The 20,361-nt window shown below is 43.5% G+C and overlaps 1 long non-coding RNA gene across 3 annotated transcripts in view; it reads right to left on the reverse strand.

The window, feature by feature from the left end:
• The window catches only part of LOC125963191 (uncharacterized), a 381,142-nt gene that overhangs the window by 13,452 nt on the left and 347,329 nt on the right, over positions 1-20,361 (reverse strand). The window lies entirely within an intron of this gene.

Raw genomic sequence — 20,361 nt, forward strand, 5'->3', positions numbered from 1 at the left:
ACCGATTTCAGGAGGTAGACTGGAATTGCATTTAAAGCATAGGAAAAGAGGCAGAACGTCGACAATGATGCACTTGGCCAAAAAGGGCGTATGCGTTTTTTCCTGAATATATTCAGGAAAAAACGCATACGCCCATTTTGGCCAACCAAGCAAGCTTGCAAAGGAAATCTGCACTACAATGAAGTCTCACTTCCCCCCGGTCAAAACGGCCATCTGAAAAAAGTGTAAAATCCAGAAAGGCAACACAGGCCATGGAGAACTGGGAGCCTTGTTATGCTGATGGGCGGGATGTAAATTGCCAACAGCCACTTGGGAGAAGTGTATGGTGTTTCCTGAAACATCTAAGAAACAAAGCAACAGAGCCTAGGGCACTTCCACTTATGGCCCTAAAGCTTAGGGAAATTAAAATCAAAAAGACACAGCCACCCCTATGTTTGGGACAGCTCTGTTCAGAAGAAACTCGTTTAAGGGAGTAGTTCAATATCGCAGAAAGTGAAAAATGGATAAAGAAGTTGTGGTACTTACGTACAATGCAATATCACTCAGCAATGAAATCTATGTCATCAGGCCCGTAACAGCATAATGAGTGGATTCAGGTATGATGATTCTAACTGAAGTAAGTCACACAATAAAAAAAATCATAAGATATCACTAATACACGGAATGTAAACTTGGCTACACAGGAACTGGATTACAAAAAAGAACAGGGTCTAAAATTTAGAAAACCAACTTATGCTTGCTTAAGGGGAAAGTTGAGTTGGGGTGCTGCATAAAACCAGAGATTGAAATGAGCACAGATAAAGTTCCTTAAGCCAAATATGTAATAGACAAGAGCTACTCCTTGCTCAACGAAATGGACTCAACACCCCATATTAAACGCCTAACAATGTAGCTGACTAGAAAGTATCTTAAAACCTATGGATCGCTATGTCTCCGAAAGAGAATCAAGCGTGTGTACAGGGGCATAAACGCAGCAGTGATAGGATTGGAGAGGTTCGGTGAGCAAATGAAGACCCTTTGAAGTCATATTGCATGGTACCCATTCCACGGGTCTCAACTCTCCAGGTTTAAGGGATTCTTCCTTCAGCTAAATCATGCATGTTGAACCCAGAGTATGATCAACCGTGTGATGGGGAGACGTGTTCCAATATGTCTCAGTTCTCGTCCCCTGGTACTCGGGTGCAACATTCCAGACACTTTATTAACACTCTCCCGGCTTGGAGAGTCAGTGCGTTTAACCTCCTGTTTGGCCCAGTTTGCAATTTCTGTGGAAGATGAACAGGAATAGGGAGAACCAATGAGAGACTAGCTGCAGGTGTCAGGACGGGAAAATTTAACTCTCATTTCCCACCAGGAAGAGGAATTAACCAAAGGCTCAGCGTGCCGTGGCAGAACCAGATTAGGGCCTGAAGCAATCCTGCGGTGTTGCAGCCAGCTCACAAGAAAGCGAGTTGAAGAAAGGAGCTCAGGGGCACTGTAATTCACAAACCTGCAGAGTTATAAATGACAGCTATCGTCCAAAAATATACTGAAGTAAGGCTGCCAAGAGGACTTCAAAGCGGGCCAGAATTGCAGGAAACCGATTTCAGGAGGTAGACTGGAATTGCATTTAAAGCATAGGAAAAGAGGCAGAACGTCCACAATGATGCACTTGGCCAAAAAGGGCGTATGCGTTTTTTCCAGAGTATATTCAGGAAAAAACGCATATGCCCTTTTTGGCCAACCAAGCAAGCTTGCAAAGGAAATCTGCACTACAATGAAGTCTCACTACCCCCGGTCAAAAGGGCCATCTGAAAAAAGTGTAAAATCCATAAAGGCAGGACAGGCCATGGAGAACTGGGAGCCTTGTTATGCTGATGGGCAGGATGTATATTGCCAACACCCACTCGGGAGAATTGTATGGTGTTTCCTGAAACATCTAAAAAACAAAGCAACAGAGCCTAGGGCACTTCCACTTATGGTCCTATAGCTTAGGGAAATTAAAATGAAAAAGACCCAGCCACCCCTAAGTTTGGGACGGCTCTGTTTACAAGAACCTCGTTTACAGGACAAGTTCAATATCGCAGATAGTGAAAAATGGATAAAGAAGTTTTGGTACTTACGTACAATGCAATATCACTCAGAAATGAAATCTATGTCATCAGGCACGTAGCAGCATAATGAGTGGATTCAGGTATGATGATTCTAACTGAAATAAGTCACAAGAAAAAGAAACATCATAAGATATCATTAATACACAGAATGTAAACTTGGCTACACAGGAACTGGATTACAAAACAGAACAGGGTCTCAAATTTAGAAAACCAACTTATGCTTGCTTAAGGGGAAAGGTGAGTTGGGGTGCTGCATAAAACCAGAGATTGAAATGAGCACAGATAATATTCCTTAAGCCAAATATGTAATAGACAAGAGCTACTCCTGCTCAACGAAATGGACTCAACACCCCATATTAAACGCCTAACAATGTACCTGACTAGTAAGTATCTTAAAACCTATGGATTGCTATGTCTCCAAAAGAGAATCAAGCGTGTGTACAAGGGCATAAACGCAGCAGTGATAGGATTGGAGAGGTTCGGTGAGCAAATGAAGACCCTTTGAAGTCATATTGCATGGTACCCATTCCACGGGTCTCAACTCTCAACGTTTAAGGGATTCTTCCTTCAGCTAAAACATGCATGTGGAACCCAGAGTATGATCAACCGTGTGATCAGGAGACGTGTTCCAATACGTCTCAGTTTTCATCCCCTTGTACTCGGGTGCAACATTCCAGAAGCTTTACTAACAATCTCCCGACTTGGAGAGTCAGTGCCTTTAACCTCCTCTTTGGCCCAGTTTGCAATTTCTGCGGAAGATGAACAGGAAATGGGAGGACCAATGAGAGACTAGCTGGAGGTGTCTGGACGGGCAAATTTAACTCTCGTTTCCCACCAGGAAGAGGAATTAACCAAAGGCTCAGCGTGCCGTGCCGGGACCAGATTAGGGCCTGAAGCAATCTTGCGGTGTTGCGGCCAGCTCACAAGAAATCGAGTTGAAGAAAGGAGCTCAGGGGCACTGTAATTCACAAACCTGCAGAGTTATAAATGACAGCTATCGTCCAAAAATATACTGAAGTAAGGCTGCCAAGAGGACTTGAAAGCGGGGCAGAATTGCAGGAAACCGATTTCAGGAGGTAGACTGGAATTGCATTTAAAGCATAGGAAAAGAGGCAGAACGTCGACAATGATGCACTAGGCCAAAAAGGGCATATGCGTTTTTTCCTGAATATATTCAGGAAAAAAAGCATACGCACTTTTTGGCCAACCAGGCAAGCTTGCAAAGGAAATCTGCACTACAATGAAGTCTCACTTCCCCCCAGTCAAAAGGGCCATCTGTAAAAAGTGTAAAATCCAGAAAGGCAGGACAGGCCATGGAGAACTGGAAGCCTTGTTATGCTGATGGGCGGGATGTAAATTGCCAACAGCCACTTGGGAGAAGTGTATGGTGTTTCCTGAAACATCTAAAAAACAAAGCAACAGAGCCTAGGGCACTTCCACTTATGGTCCTATAGCTTAGGGAAATTAAAATCAAAAAGACACAGCCACCCCAAAGTTTGGGACGGCTCTGTTTACAAGAACCTCGTTTACGGTACATGTTCAATATCACAGAAAGTGAAAAATGGATAAAGAAGTTGTGGTACTTACGTACAATGCAATATCACTCAGAAATGAAATCTATGTCATCAGGCACGTAGCAGCATAATGAGTGGATTCAGGTATGATGATTCTCACTGAAATAAGTCACACAGAAAAAGAAACATCAGAAGATATCACTAATACATGGAATGTAAACTTGGCTACACAGGAACTGGATTAGAAAACAGAACAGGGTCTCAAATTTAGAAAACCAACTTATGCTTGCTTAAGGGGAAAGGTGAGTTGGGGTGCTGCATAAAACCAGAGATTGAAATGAGCACAGATAAAGTTCCTTAAGCCAAATATGGAATAGACAAGAGCTACTCCTTGCTCAACGAAATGGACTCAACACCCCATATTAAACGCCTAATACTGTACCTGACTAGTAAGTATCTTAAAACCTATGGATTGCTATGTCTCTGAAAGAGAATCAAGCGTGAGTACAGCGCCATAAATGCAGCAGTGATAGGATTGGAGAGGCTCGGTGAGCAAATGAAGACCCTTTGAAGTCATATTGCATAGTACCCATTCCACGGGTCTCAACTCTCCAGGTTTAAGGGATTCTTCCTTCAGCTAAACATGCATTTGGGACCCAGACTATGATCAACCGTGTGATCATGAGTCATGTTCAAATATGTCTCACTTCTCATCCCTTGCTACTCGGGTGCAACATTCTAGACGCTTTACTAACTCTCTCCCGACGTGGAGAGTCAGTGCCTTTAACCTCCTGTTTGGCCCAGTTTGCAAATTCCGCGGATGATGAACAGGAATAGGGAGAACCAATGAGAGACTAGCTGGAGATGTCTGGACGGGCAAATTTAACTCTCATTTCCCACCAGGAAGAGGAATTAAGCAAAGGCTCAGCGTGCCATGCCGGAACCAGATTAGGGCCTGAAGCAATCCTGCGGTGTTGCGGCCAGCTCACAAGAAAGCGAGTTGAAGAAAGGAGCTCAGGGGCACTGTAATTCACAAACCTGCAGAGTTATAAATGACAGCTCTCGTCCAAAAATATACTGAAGTAAGGCTGCCAAGAGGACTTGAAAGCGGGACAGAATTGCAGGAAACCGATTTCAGGAGGTAGACTGGAATTGCATTTAAAGCATAGGAAAAGAGGCAGAACGTCGACAATGATGCACTTGGCCAAAAAGGGCGTATGCGTTTTTTCCTGATTATATTCAGGAAAAAAACGCATACGCCCTTTTTGGCCAACCAAGCAAGCTTGCAAAGTAAATCTGCACTACAATGAAGTCTCACTTCCCCCCGATAAAAAGGGCCATCTGAAAAAAGTGTAAAATCCAGAAAGGCAGGACAGGCCATGGAGAACTGGGAGCCTTGTAAGCTGATGGGCAGGATATAAATTGCCAACAGCCACTCGGGAGAAGTGTATGGTGTTTCCTGAAACATCTAAAAGACAAAGCAACAGAGCCTAGGTCAATTCCACTTATGGTCCTATAGCTTAGGGAAATTAAAATCAAAAAGACACAGCCACCCCAAAGTTTGGGACGGCTGTGTTTACAAGAACCTCGTTTACGGTACAAGTTCAATATTGCAGAAAGTGAAAAATGGATAAAGTATTTGTGGTACTTACGTACAATGCAATATCACTCAGCAATGAAATCTATGTCATCAGGCCCGTAGCAGCATAATGAGTGGATTCAGGTATGATGATTCTTACTGAAATAAGTCACACAGAAAAAGAAACATCATAAAATATCACTAATACACGGAATGTAAACTTGGCTATACAGGAACTGGATTACAAAAGAGAAGAGGGTCTCAAATTTAGAAAACCAACTTATGCTTGCTTAAGGGGAAAGGTGAGTTGGGGTGCTGCATAAAACCAGAGATTGAAATGAGCACAGATAAAGTTCCTTAAGCCAAATATGTAATAGACAAGAGCTACTCCTTGCTCAACGAAATGGACTCAACACCCCATATTAAACACCTAACAATGTACCTGACTAGTAAGTATCTTAAAACCTATGGATTGCTATGTCTCTGAAAGAGAATCAAGTGTGAGTACAGCACCATAAACGCAGCAGTGATAGGATTGGAGAGGTTCGGTGAGCAAATGAAGACCCTTTGAAGTCATATTGCATGGTACCCATTCCACGGGTCTCAACTCTCCAGGTTTAAGGGATTCTTCCTTCAGCTAAACATGCATTTGGAACCCAGACTATGATCAACCGTGTGATCGTGAGTCATGTTCAAATATGTCTCAGTTCTCATCCCCTGGTACTCGGGTGCAACATTCCAGACACTTTACTAACACTCTCCCGACTTGGAGAGTCAGTGCCTTTAACCTCCTGTTTGGCCCAGTTTGCAAATTCCGCGGATGATGAACAGGAATAGGGAGAACCAATGAGAGACTAGCTGGAGATGTCTGGACGGGCAAATTTAACTCTCATTTCCCACCAGGAAGAGGAATTAAGCAAAGGCTCAGCGTGCCGTGCCGGAACCAGATTAGGGCCTGAAGCAATCCTGCGGTGTTGCGGCCAGCTCTCAAGAAAGCGAGTTGAAGAAAGGAGCTCAGGGGCACTGTAATTCACAAACCTGCAGAGTTATAAATGACAGCTATCGTCCAAAAATATACTGAAGTAAGGCTGCCAAGAGGACTTGAAAGCGGGACAGAATTGCAGGAAACCAATTTCAGGAGGTAGACAGGAATTGCATTTAAAGCATAGGAAAAGAGGCAGAACGTCGACAATGATGCACTTGGCCAAAAAGGGCATATGCGTTTTTTCCTGAATATATTCAGGAAAAAACGCATACGCCCTTTTTGGCCAACCAAGCAAGCTTGCAAAGGAAATCTGCACTACAATGAAGTCTCACTTCCCCCCGGTAAAAAGGGCCATCTGAAAAAAGTGTAAAATCCAGAAAGGCAGGACAGGCCATGGAGAACTGGGAGCCTTTTTATGCTGATGGGCGGGATGTAAATTGCCAACAGCCACTCTGGAGAAGTGTATGGTGTTTCCTGAAACATCTAAAAAACAAAGCAACAGAGCCTAGGGCACTTCCACTTATGGTCCTATAGCTTAGGGAAATTAAAATCAAAAAGACACTGCCAAACCAAAGTTTGGGACGGCTGTGTTTACAAGAACCTCCTTTACCGTACAAGTTCAATATCGCAGAAAGCGAAAAATGGATAAAGAAGTTGTGGTACTTATGTACAATTCAATATCACACAGCAATGAAATCTATGTCATCAGGCCCGTAACAGCATAATGAGTGGATTCAGGTATGATGATTCTAACTGAAATAAGTCACACAGAAAAGGAAACATCATAAGATATCACTAATACACGGAATGAAAACTTGGCTACACAGGAACTGGATTACAAAAGAGAACAGGGTCTCAAATTTAGAAAAGCAACTTATGCTTGCTTAAGGGGAAAGGTGAGTTGGGGTGCTGCATAAAACCAGAGATTGAAATGAGCACAGATAAATTTCCTTAAGCCAAATATGTAATAGACAAGAGCTACTCCTTGCTCAACGAAATGGACTCAACACCCCATATTAAACGCCTAAGAATGTACCTGACTAGTAAGTATCTTAAAACCTATGGATTGCTATGTCTCCGAAAGAGAATCAAGCGTGTGTACAGGGGCATAAATGCAGCAGTGATAGGATTGGAGAGGTTCGGTGAGCAAACGAAGACCCTTTGAAGTCATATTGCATGGTACCCATTCCACGGGTCTCAACTCTCCAGGTTTAAGGGATTCTTCCTTCAGCTAAAACATGCATGTGGAACCCAGAGTATGATCAACCATGTGATCGGGAGACGTGTTGAAATATGTCTCAGTTCTCGTCCCCTGGTACTCGGGTGCAACATTCCAGACGCTTTACTAACACTCTCCCGACTTGGAGAGTCAGTGCCTTTAAACTCCTGCTTGGCCCAGTTTGCAATTTCTGCGGAAGATGAACAGGGATAGGGAGGACCAATGAGAGACTAGCTGGAGGTGTCTGGACGGGCAAATTTAACTCTCATTTCCCACCAGGAGGAAGAATTAACCAAAGGCTCACCGTGCCGTGCCGGAACCAGATTAGGGCCTGAAGCAATCCTGCGGTGTTGCGGCCAGCTCACAAGAAAGCGAGTTGAAGAAAGGAGTTCAGGGGCACTGTAATTCACAAACCTGCAGAGTTATAAATGACAGCTATCGTCCAAAAATATACTGAAGTAAGGCTGCCACGAGGACTTGAAAGCGGGGCAGAATTGCAGGAAACCGATTTCAGGAGGTAGACTGGAATTGCATTTAAAGCATAGGAAAAGAGGCAGAACGTCGACAATGATGCACTTGCCCAAAAAGGGCGTATGCGTTTTTTCCTGAATATATTCAGGAAAAAACGCATACGCCCTTTTTGGCCAACCAAGCAAGCTTGCAAAGGAAATCTGCACTACAATGAAGTCTCACTTCCCCCCGGTCAAAAGGGCCATCTGAAAAAAGTGTAAAATCCAGAAAGGCAGGACAGGCCATGGAGAACTGGGAGCCTTGTTATGCTGATGGGCGGGATGTAAATTGCCAACAGCCACTGGTTAGAAGTGTATGGTGTTTCCTGAAACATCTAAAAAACAAAGCAACAGAGCCTAGGGCACTTCCACTTATGGTCCTATAACTTAGGGAAATTAAAATCAAAAAGACACAGCCACCCCAACGTTTGGGACGGCTCTGTTTACAAGAACCTCGTTTACGGTACATGTTCAATATCGCAGAAAGTGAAAAATGGATAAAGAAGTTGTGGTAGTTACGTACAATGCAATATCACTCAGCAATGAAATCTATGTCATCTGGCCCATAGCAGCATAATGAGTGGATTCAAGTATGATGATTCTAACTGAAAAAAGTCACACAGAAAAAGGAACATCATAAGATATCACTAATACACGGAATGTAAACTTGGTTACACAGGAACTGGATTACAAAACAGAAGAGGGTCTCAAATTTAGAAAACCAACTTATGCTTGTTTAAGGGGAAAGGTGAGTTGGGGTGCTGCATAAAACCAGAGATTGAAATGAGCACAGATAAAGTTCCTTAAGCCAAATATGGAATAGACAAGAGCTACTCCTTGCTCAACGAAATGGTCTCAACACCCCATATTAAACGCCTAATACTGTACCTGACTAGTAAGTATCTTAAAACCTATGGATTGCTATGTCTCTGAAAGAGAATCAAGCGTGAGTACCGGGGCATAAACGCAGCAGTGATAGGATTGGAGAGGTTCGGTGAGCAAATGAAGACCCTTTGAAGTCATATTGCATGATACCCATTCCACGGGTCTCAACTCTCCAGGTTTAAGGGATTCTTCCTTCAGCTAAAGCATGCATGTGGAACCCAGAGTATGATCAACCATGTGATCGGGAGACGGGTTCAAATATGTCTCAGTTCTTGTCCCCTGGTACTCAGGTGCAACATTCCACATGCTTTACTAAGACTCTCCCGACTTGGAGAGTCAGTGCCTTTAACCTCCTGTTTGGACCAGTTTGCAATTTCTGCGGAAGATGAACAGGGATAGGGAGGACCAATGAGAGACTAGCTGGAGGTGTCTGGACGGGCAAATTTAACTCTCATTTCCCACCAGGAAGAGGAATTAACCAAAGGATCAGCGTGCCGTGCCGGAACCAGATTAGGGCCTGAAGCAATCCTGCGGTGTTGCGGCCAGCTCACAAAAAAGCGAGTTGAAGAAAGGAGCTCAGGGGCACTGTAATTCACAAACCTGCAGATTTATAAATGACAGCTATCGTCCAAAAATATACTGAAGTAAGGCTGCCAAGAGGACTTGAAAGCTGAGCAGAATTGCAGGAAACCGATTTCAGGAGGTAGACTGGAATTGCATTTAAAGCATAGGAAAAGAGGCAGAACGTCGACAATGATGCACTTGCCCAAAAATGGCGTATGCGTTTTTTCCTGAATATATTCAGGAAAAAACGCATACGCCCTTTTTGGCCAACCAAGCAAGCTTGCAAAGGAAATCTGCACTACAATGAAGTCTCACTTCCCCCCGGTCAAAAGGGCCATCTGAAAAAAGTGTAAAATCCAGAAAGGCAGGACAGTCCATGTAGAACTGGGAGCCTTGTTATGCTGATGGTCGGGATGTAAATTGCCAACAGCCACTTGGTAGAAGTGTATGGTGTTTCCTGAAACATCTAAAAAACAAAGCAACAGAGCCTAGGACACTTCCACTTATAGTCCTATAGCTTAGGGAAATTAAAATCAAAAAGACACAGCCACCCCAAAGTATGGGACGGCTCTGTTTATAAGAACCTCGTTTACAGTACAAGTTCAATATCGCAGAAAGTGAAAAATGGATAAAGAAGTTGTGGTACTTACGTACAATGCAATATCACTCAGCAATGAAATCTATGTCATCAGGCCCATAGCAGCATAATGAGTGGATTCAGGTATGATGATTCTAACTGAAATAAGTCACACAGAAAAAGAAACATCATAAGATATCACTAATACACGGAATGTAAACTTGGCTACACAGAACTGAATTACAAAACAGAACAGGGTCTCCAATTTAGAACCAACTTATGCTTGCTTAAGGGGAAAGGTGAGTTGGGGTGCTGCATAAAACCAGAGATTGAAATGAGCACAGATAAAGTTCCTTAAGCCAAATATGGAATAGACAAGGGCTACTCCTTGCTCAACGAAATGGACTCAAAACCCCATATTAAACGCCTAATAATGTCCCTGACTAGTAAGTATCTTAAAACTTATGGATTGCTATGTCTCTGAAAGAGAATCAAGCGTGAGTACAGGGGCATAAACGCAGCAGTGATAGGATTGGAGAGGTTCGGTGAGCAAATGAAGACCCTTTGAAGTCATATTGCATGGTACCCATTCCACGGGTCTCAACTCTCCAAGTTTAAGGGATTCTTCCTTCAGCTAAAAAATGCATGTGGAACACAGAGTGTGATCAACCGTGTGATCGGGAGACGTGTTCTAATATGTCTCAGTTCTCATCCCCTGGTACTCGGGTGCAACATTGCAGACGCTTTACTAACATTTTCCCGACTTAGAGAGACAGTGCCTTTAACCTCCTGTTTGGCCCAGTTTGCAATTTCTGCGGAAGATGAACAGGAATAGGGAGAACCAATGAGAGACTAGCTGGAGGTGTCTGGACGGGCAAATTTAACTCTCATTTCCCACCAGGAAGAGGAATTAACCAAAGGCTCAGCGTGCCGTGCCAGAACCAAATTAGGGCCCGAAGCAATCGTGCGGTGTTGCGGCCAGCTCACAAGAAAGCGAGTTGAAGAAAGGAGCTCACGGGCACTGTAATTCACAAACATGCAGACTTATAAATGACAGCTATCGTCCAAAAATCTACTGAAGTAAGGGTGCCAAGAGGACTTGAAAGCGGGGCAGAATTGCAGGAAACCGATTTCAGGAGGTAGACTTGATTTGCATTTAAAGCATAGGAAAAGAGGCAGAACGTCCACAATGATGCACTTGCCAAAAACGGCATATGCATTTTTTCCTGAATATATTCAGGAAAAAACGCATATGCCCTTTTTGGCCAACCAAGCAAGCTTGCAAAGGAAATCTGCACTACAATGAAGTCTCACTTCCCCCCAGTCAAAAGGGCCATCTGAAAAAAGTGTAAAATCCAGAAAGGCAGGACAGGCCATGGAGAACTGGGAGCCTTGTTATGCTGATGGGCGGGATGTAAATTGCCAACAGCCACTCAGGAGAAGTGTATGGTGTTTCCTGGAACATTTAAAACGAAGCAACCGAGCCTAGGGCACTTCCACTTATAGTCCTATAGCTTAGGGAAATTAAAATCAAAGAGACACAGCCACCCCAAAATTTGGGACGGCTCTGTTTACAAGAAACTCTTTTACGGGACAAGTTCAATATCGCAGAAAATGAAAAATGGATAAAGAAGTTGTGGTACTTACATACAATGCAATATCACTCAGCAATGAAATCTATGTCATCATGCCCATAGCAGCATAATGAGTGGATTCAGGTATGATGATTCTAACTGAAATAAGTCACAGAGAAAAAGAAACATCATAAGATATCACTAATACACGGAATATAAACTTGGCTACAAAGGAACTGGATTACAAAACAAAACAGGGTCTCAAATTTAGAAAACCAACTTACGCTTGCTTAAGGGGAAAGGTGAGTTGGGGTGCTGCATAAAACCAGAGATTGAAATGAGCACAGATAAAGTTCCTTAAGCCAAATATGTAATAGACAAGGGCTACTCCTTGCTCAACGAAATGGACTCAAAACCCAATATTAAATGCCTAATAATGTCCCTAACTAGTAAGTATCTTAAAACCTATGGATTGCTATGTCTCCGAAAGAGAATAAAGCATGTGTACAGGGGCATAAACGCAGCTGTGATAGGATTGGAGAGGTTCGGTGAGCAAATAAAGACCCTTTGAAGTCATATTGCATGGTACCCATTCCACGGGTCTCAACTCTCCAGGTTTAAGGGATTCTTCCTTCAGCTAAAACATGCATGTGGAAACCAGGGTATGATTAACCATGTGATCGGGACACGTGTTCAAATATGTCTCAGTTTTCATCCCCTGGTACTCGGGTGCAACATTCCAGACGCTTTACTAACACTCTCCCGACTTGGAGAGTCAGTGCCTTTAACCTCCTGTTTGGCCCAGTTTGCAATTTCTGCGGAAGATGAACAGGAATAGGGAGAACCAATGAGAGACTAGCTGGAGGTGTCTGGACGGGCAAATTTAACTCTCATTTCCCACCAGGAAGAGGAATTAACCAAAGGCTCAGCGTGCCGTGCCGGAACCAGATTAGGGCCCGAAGCAATCCTGCGGTGTTGCGGCCAGCTCACAAGAAAGCGAGTTGAAGAAAGGAGCTCAGGGGCACTGTAATTCACAAACCTGCAGAGTTATAAATGACAGCTATCGTCCAAAAATATACTGAAGTAAGGCTGCCAAGAGGACTTGAAAGCGGGGCAGAATTGCAGGAAACCGATTTCAGGAGGTAGACTTGATTTGCATTTAAAGCATAGGAAAAGAGGCAGAACGTCCACAATGATGCACTTGCCAAAAAGGGCGTATGCGTTGTTTCCTGAATATATTCAGAACAAAACACATACGCCCTTTTTGGCCAACCAAGCAAGCTTGCAAAGGAAATCTGCACTACAATGAAGTCTCACTTCCCCCCAGTCAAAAGGGCCATCTGAAAAAAGTGTAAAATCCAGAAAGGCAGGACAGGCCATGGAGAACTGGGAGCCTTGTTATGCTGATGGGCGGGATGTAAATTGCCAACAGCCACTCAGGAGAAGTGTATGGTGTTTCCTGGAACATTTAAAACAAAGCAACAGAGCCTAGGGCACTTCCACTTATAGTCCTATAGCTTAGGGAAATTAAAATCAAAAAGACACAGCCACCCCAAAGTTTGGGACGGCTCTGTTTACAAGAAACTCTTTTACGGGACAAGTTCAATATCGCAGAAAGTGAAAAATGGATAAAGAAGTTGTGGTACTTACGTACAATGCAATATCACTCAGCAATGAAATCTATGTCATCATGCCCATAGCAGCATAATGAGTGGATTCAGGTATGATGATTCTAACTGAAATAAGTCACAGAGAAAAAGAAACATCATAAGATATCACTAATACACGGAATGTAAACTTGGCTACACAGAACTGGATTACAAAACAGAACAGGGTCTCAAATTTAGAAAACCAACTTATGCTTGCTTAAGGGGAAAGGTGAGTTGGGGTGCTGCAAAAAACCAGAGATTGAAATGAGCACAGATAAATTTCCTTAAGCGAAATATGTAATAGACAAGAGCTACTCCTTGCTTAACGAAATGGACTCAACACCCCATATTAAACGCCTAAGAATGTACCTGACTAGTAAGTATCTTAAAACCTATGGATCGCTATGTCTCCGAAACAGAATCAAGCTTGTGTACAGGGGCATAAACGCAGCAGTGATAGGATTGGAGAGGTTCGGTGAGCAAATGAAGACCCTTTGAAGTCATATTGCATGGTACCCATTCCACGGGTCTCAACTCTCCAGGTTTAAGGGATTCTTCCTTCAGCTAAAGCATGCATGTGGAACCCAGAGTATGATCAACCGTGTGATCGGGAGACGTGTTCAAATATGTCTCAGTTTTCGTCCCCTGGTACTCGGGTGCAACATTACAGACGCTTTACTAACACTCTCCCGTCTTGGAGAGTCAGGGCCTTTAACCTCCTGCTTGGCCCAGTTTGCAATTTCTGCGGAAGATGAACAGGAATAGGGAGAACCAATGAGAGACTAGCTGGAGGTGTCTGGACGGGCAAATTTAACTCTCATTTCCCACCAGGAAGAGGAATTAACCAAAGGCTCAGCATGCCGTGCCGGAACCAGATTAGGGCCAGAAGCAATCCTGCGGTGTTGTGGCCAGCTCACAAGAAAGCGAGTTGAAGAAAGGAGCTCAGGGGCACTGTAATTCACAAACCTGCAGAGTTATAAATGACAGCTATCATCCAAAAATATACTGAAGTAAGGCTGCCAAGAGGACTTGAAAGCGGGGCAGAATTGCACGAAACCGATTTCAGGAGGTAGACTGGAATTGCATTTAAAGCATAGGAAAAGAGGCAGAACGTCAACAATGATGCACTTGGCCAAAAAGGGCGTATGCGTTTTTTCCTGAATATATTCAGGTAAAAACGCATACGCACTTTTTGGAAAACCAAGCAAGCTTGCAAAGGAAATCTGCACTACATTGAAGTCTCACTCCCCACCCCGGTCAAAAGGACCATCTGAAAAAAGTGTAAAATCCAGAAAGGCAGGAAAGGCCATGGAGAACTGGGAGCCTTGCTATGCTGATGGGCGGGATGTAAATTGCCAACAGCCACTAGGGAGAAGTGTATGGTGTTTCCTGAAACATATAAAAAACAAAGCAACAGAGCCTAGGGCACTTCCACTTATGGTCCTATAGCTTAGGGAAATTAAAATCAAAAAGACACAGCCACCCCAAAGTTTGGGACGGCTCTGTTCACAAGAACTCCTTTACGGTACAAGTTCAATTTCGCAGAAAGTGAAAAATGGATAAAGAAGTTGTGGTACTTACGTACAATGCAATATCACTCAGCAATGAAATCTATGTCATCAGGCCAGTAGCAGCATAGAGTGGATTCAGGTATGATGATTCTAACTGAAATAAGTCACACAGAATAAGAAACATCATAAGATATCACTAATACACGGAATGTATACTTGGCTACACAGGAACTGGATTACAAAACAGAACAGAGTCTCAAATTTAGAAAACCAACTTATGCTTGCTTAAGGGGAAAGGTGAGTTGGGGTGCTGCATAAAACCAGAGATTGAAATGAGCACAGATAAAGTTCCTTAAGCCAAATATGTAATAGACAAGAGCTACTCCTTGCTCAACAAAATGGACTCAAAACCCCATATTAAACGCCTAATAATGTACCTGACTAGTAAGTATCTTAAAACCTATGGATTGCTATGTCTCTGAAAGTGAATCAATCGTGAGTACAGGGGCAAAAACGCTGCAGTGATAGGATTGGACAGTTTTGGTGGGCAAATGAACACCCTTTGAAATCATATTGCATGGTACCCATTCCACGGGTCTCAACTCTCCAGGTTTAAGGGATTCTTCCTTCAGCTAAAACATGCATGTGGAACCCGGAGTATGATCAACCATGTGATCGGGAGACGTGTTGAAATATGTCTCAGTTCTCGTCCCCTGGTACTCGGGTGCAACATTCTAGATGCTTTACTAACATTCTCCCGACTTGGAGAGTCAGTGCCTTTAACCTCCTGTTTGGCCCAGTTTGCAAATTCCGCGGAAGATGAACAGGAATAGGGAGAACCAATGAGAGACTAGCTGGAGGTGTCTGGACGGGAAAATTTAACTCTCATTTCCCACCAGGAAGAGGAATTAACCAAAGGCTCAGCGTGCCATGTCGGAACCAGATTAGGGCCTGAAGCAATCCTGCGGTGTTGCGGCCAGCTCACAAGAAAGCGAGTTGAAGAAAGGAGCTCAGGGGCACTGTAATTCACAAACCTGCAGAGTTATAAATGACAGCTATCATCCAAAAATATACTGAAGTAAGGCTGCCAAGAGGACTTGAAAGCCGGGCAGAATTGCAGGAAACCGATTTCAGGAGGTAGACTGGAATTGCATTTAAAGCATAGGAAAAGAGGCAGAAGGTCGACAATGATGCACTTGGCCAAAAAGGGCGTATGCGTTTTTTCCTGAATATATTCAGGAAAAAACGCATACGCCCTTTTTGGCCAACCAAGCAAGCTTGCAAAGGAAATCTGCACTACAATGAAGTCTCACTTCCCCCCGGTCACAAGGGCCATCTGAAAAAAGTGAAAAATCCAGAAAGGCAGGACAGGCCATGGAGAACTGGGAGCCTTGTTATGCTGATGGGCGGCATGTAAATCGCCCACAGTCACTGGGGAGAAGTGTATGGTGTTTCCTGAAACATCTAAAAAACAAAGCAACACAGCCTAGGGCACTTCCACTTATGGTCCTATAGCTTAGGGAAATTAAAATCAAAAAGACACAGCCACCCCAAAGTTTGGGACGGCTCTGTTTACAAGAACTCCTTTACGGTACAAGTTCAATTTCGCAGACAGTGAAAAATGGATAAAGAAGTTGTGGTACTTACGTACAATGCAATATCACTCAGCAATGAAATCTATGTCATCAGGCCCGTAGCAGCATAATGAGTGGATTCAGGTATGATGATTCTAACTGAAATAAGTCACACAGAAAAAGAAACATCATAAGATATCACTAATACACGGAATGTAAACTTGGCTACACAGGAACTGAATTTCAAAACAGAACATGGTCCCAAATTTAGAAAATCAACTTATGCTTGCTTAAGGGGAAAGGTGAGTTGGGGTGCTGCATAAAACCAGAGATTGAAATGAGCACAGATAAAGTTCCTTAAGCCAAATATGTAATAGACAAGAGCTACTCCTTGCTCAACGAAATGGACTCAAAACCCCATATTAAACGCCTAAGAATGTACCTGACTAGTAATATCTTAAAATCTATGTATTGCTATGTCTCCGAAAGAGAATCAAGCATGTGTAGAGGGGCATAAACGCAGCAGTGATAGGATTGGAGAGGTTCGGTGAGCAAACGAAGACCCTTTGAAGTCATATTGAATGGTACCCATTCCACGGGTCTCAACTCTCCAGGTTTAAGGGATTCTTCCTTCAGCTAAAACATGCATGTGGAACCCAGAGTATGATCAACTGTGTGATCGGGAGACTTGTTCAAATATGTCTCAGTTTTCCTCCCCTGGTACTCGGGTGCAACATTCCAGATGCTTTACTAACACTCTCCTGACTTGGAGAGTCAGTGCCTTTAACCTCCTGTTTGGCCCAGTTTGCAATTTCTGCGAAAGATGAACAGGAATAGGGAGAACCAATGAGAGACTAGCTGGAGGTGTCTGGACGGGCAAATTTAACTTTCATTTCCCACCAGGAAGAGGAATTAACCAAAGGCTCAGCGTGCCGTGCCGGAACCAGATTAGGGCCTGAAGCAATCCTGCGGTGTTGCGGCCAGCTCACAAGAAAGCGAGTTGAAGAAAGGAGCTCAGGGGCACTGTAATTCACAAACCTGCACAGTTATAAATGACAGCTATCGTCCAAAAATATACTGAGGTAAGGCTGCCAAGAGGACTTGAAAGCGGGGCAGAATTGCAGGAAACCGATTTCAGGAGGTAGACTGGAATTGCATTTAAAGCATACGAAAAGAGGCAGAACGTTGACAATGATGCACTTGGCCAAAAAGGGCGTATGCGTTTTTTCCTGAATATATTCAGGAAAAAGTGCATACGATCTTTTTGGCCAACCAAGCAAGCTTGCAAAGGAAATCTGCACTACAATGAAGTCTCACTTCCCCCCAGTCAAAAGGGCCATCTGAAAAAAGTGTAAAATCCAGAAAGGCAGGACAGGCCATAGAGAACTGGGAGCCTTGTTATGCTGATGGGCGGGATGTAACTTGCCAACAGCCACTCAGGAGAAGTGTATGGTGTTTCCTGGAACATCTAAAACAAAGCAACAGAGCCTAGGGCACTTCCACTTATGGTCCTGCAGCTTAGGGAAATTAAAATCAAAAAGACACAGCCACCCCAATGTTTGGGACGGCTCTGTTTACAAGAACCTCTTTTACGGTGCAAGTTCAATATCGCAGAAAGTGAAAACTTGATAAAGAAGTTGTGGTACTTACGTACAATGCAATATCCCTCAGCAATGAAATCTATGTCATCAGGCCCATAGCAGCATAATGAGTGGATTCAGCTATGATGATTCTAACTGAAATAAGTCACACAGAAAAAGAAACATCATAAGATATCACTAATACACGGAATGTAAACTTGGCTACAAGGGAACTGGATTACAAAACAGAACAGGGTCTCAAATTTAGAAAATCAACTTATGCTTGCTTAAGGGGAAAGGTGAGTTGGGGTGCTGCATAAAACCAGAGATTGAAATGAACACAGATAAAGTTCCTTAAGCCAAATACGTAATAGACAAGAGCTACTCCTTGCTCAACGAAATGGACTCAACACCCCATATTGAACACCTAAGAATGTACCTGACTAGTAAGTATCTTAAAACCTATGGATTGCTATGTCTCCGAAAGAGAATCAAGCGTGTGTACAGGGGCATAAACACAGCAGTGATAGGATTGGAGAGGTTCGGTGAGCAAATGAAGACCCTTTGAAATCATATTGCATGGTACCCATTCCACGGGTCTCAACTCTCCAGGTTTAAGGGATTCTTCCTTCAGCTAAAACATGCATGTGGAACCCAGAGTATGATCAACCATGTGATCGGGAGATGTGTTCAAATATGTCTCAGTTCTCGTCCCCTGGTACTCGGGTGCAACATTCCAGACACTTTAATAACACTCTCCCGACTTGGAGAGTCAGTGCCTTTAACCTCCTGATTGGCCCAGTTTGCAATTTCTGCGGAAGATGAACAGGAACAGGAAGGACCAATGAGAGACTAGCTGGAAGTGTCTGGACGGGCAAATTTAACTCTCATTTCCCTCCAGGAAGAGAAATTAACCAAAGGCTCAGCGTGCCGTGCCGGAACCAGATTAGGGCCTGAAGCAATCCTGCGGTGTTGCGGCCAGCTCACAAGAAAGCGAGTTGAAGAAAGGAGCTCAGGGGCACTGTAATCACAAACCTGCAGAGTTATAAATGACAGCTATCGTCCAAAAATATACTGAAGTAAGGCTGCCAAGAGGACTTCAAAGCGGGGCAGAATTGCAAGAATCCAATTTCAGGATGTAGACTGGAATTGCATTTAAAGCATAGGAAAAGAGGCAGAACGTTGACAATGATGCACTTGGCCAAAAAGGGCGTATGCGTTTTTTCCTGAATATATTCAGGAAAAAGTGCATACGATCTTTTTGGCCAACCAAGCAAGCTTGCAAAGGAAATCTGCACTACAATGAAGTCTCACTTCCCCCCAGTCAAAAGGGCCATCTGAAAAAAGTGTAAAATCCAGAAAGGCAGGACAGGCCATAGAGAACTGGGAGCCTTGTTATGCTGATGGGCGGGATGTAACTTGCCAACAGCCACTCACGAGAAGTGTATGGTGTTTCCTGGAACATCTAAAACAAAGCAACAGAGCCTAGGGCACTTCCACTTATGGTCCTGCAGCTTAGGGAAATTAAAATCAAAAAGACACAGCCACCCCAATGTTTGGGACGGCTCTGTTTACAAGAACCTCTTTTACGGTGCAAGTTCAATATCGCAGAAAGTGAAAACTTGATAAAGAAGTTGTGGTACTTACGTACAATGCAATATCCCTCAGCAATGAAATCTATGTCATCAGGCCCATAGCAGCATAATGAGTGGATTCAGCTATGATGATTCTAACTGAAATAAGTCACACAGAAAAAGAAACATCATAAGATATCACTAATACACGGAATGTAAACTTGGCTACAAGGGAACTGGATTACAAAACAGAACAGGGTCTCAAATTTAGAAAATCAACTTATGCTTGCTTAAGGGGAAAGGTGAGTTGGGGTGCTGCATAAAACCAGAGATTGAAATGAACACAGATAAAGTTCCTTAAGCCAAATACGTAATAGACAAGAGCTACTCCTTGCTCAACGAAATGGACTCAACACCCCATATTGAACACCTAAGAATGTACCTGACTAGTAAGTATCTTAAAACCTATGGATTGCTATGTCTCCGAAAGAGAATCAAGCGTGTGTACAGGGGCATAAACACAGCAGTGATAGGATTGGAGAGGTTCGGTGAGCAAATGAAGACCCTTTGAAATCATATTGCATGGTACCCATTCCACGGGTCTCAACTCTCCAGGTTTAAGGGATTCTTCCTTCAGCTAAAACATGCATGTGGAACCCAGAGTATGATCAACCATGTGATCGGGAGATGTGTTCAAATATGTCTCAGTTCTCGTCCCCTGGTACTCGGGTGCAACATTCCAGACACTTTAATAACACTCTCCCGACTTGGAGAGTCAGTGCCTTTAACCTCCTGATTGGCCCAGTTTGCAATTTCTGCGGAAGATGAACAGGAACAGGAAGGACCAATGAGAGACTAGCTGGAAGTGTCTGGACGGGCAAATTTAACTCTCATTTCCCTCCAGGAAGAGAAATTAACAAAAGGCTAAGCGTGCCGTGACAGAATCAGATTAGGGCCTGAAGCAATCCTGCGGT

Source organism: Orcinus orca, unplaced genomic scaffold (assembly GCF_937001465.1).
Source record: "Orcinus orca unplaced genomic scaffold, mOrcOrc1.1 scaffold_90, whole genome shotgun sequence".
Classification (NCBI taxonomy): domain Eukaryota; kingdom Metazoa; phylum Chordata; class Mammalia; order Artiodactyla; family Delphinidae; genus Orcinus; species Orcinus orca.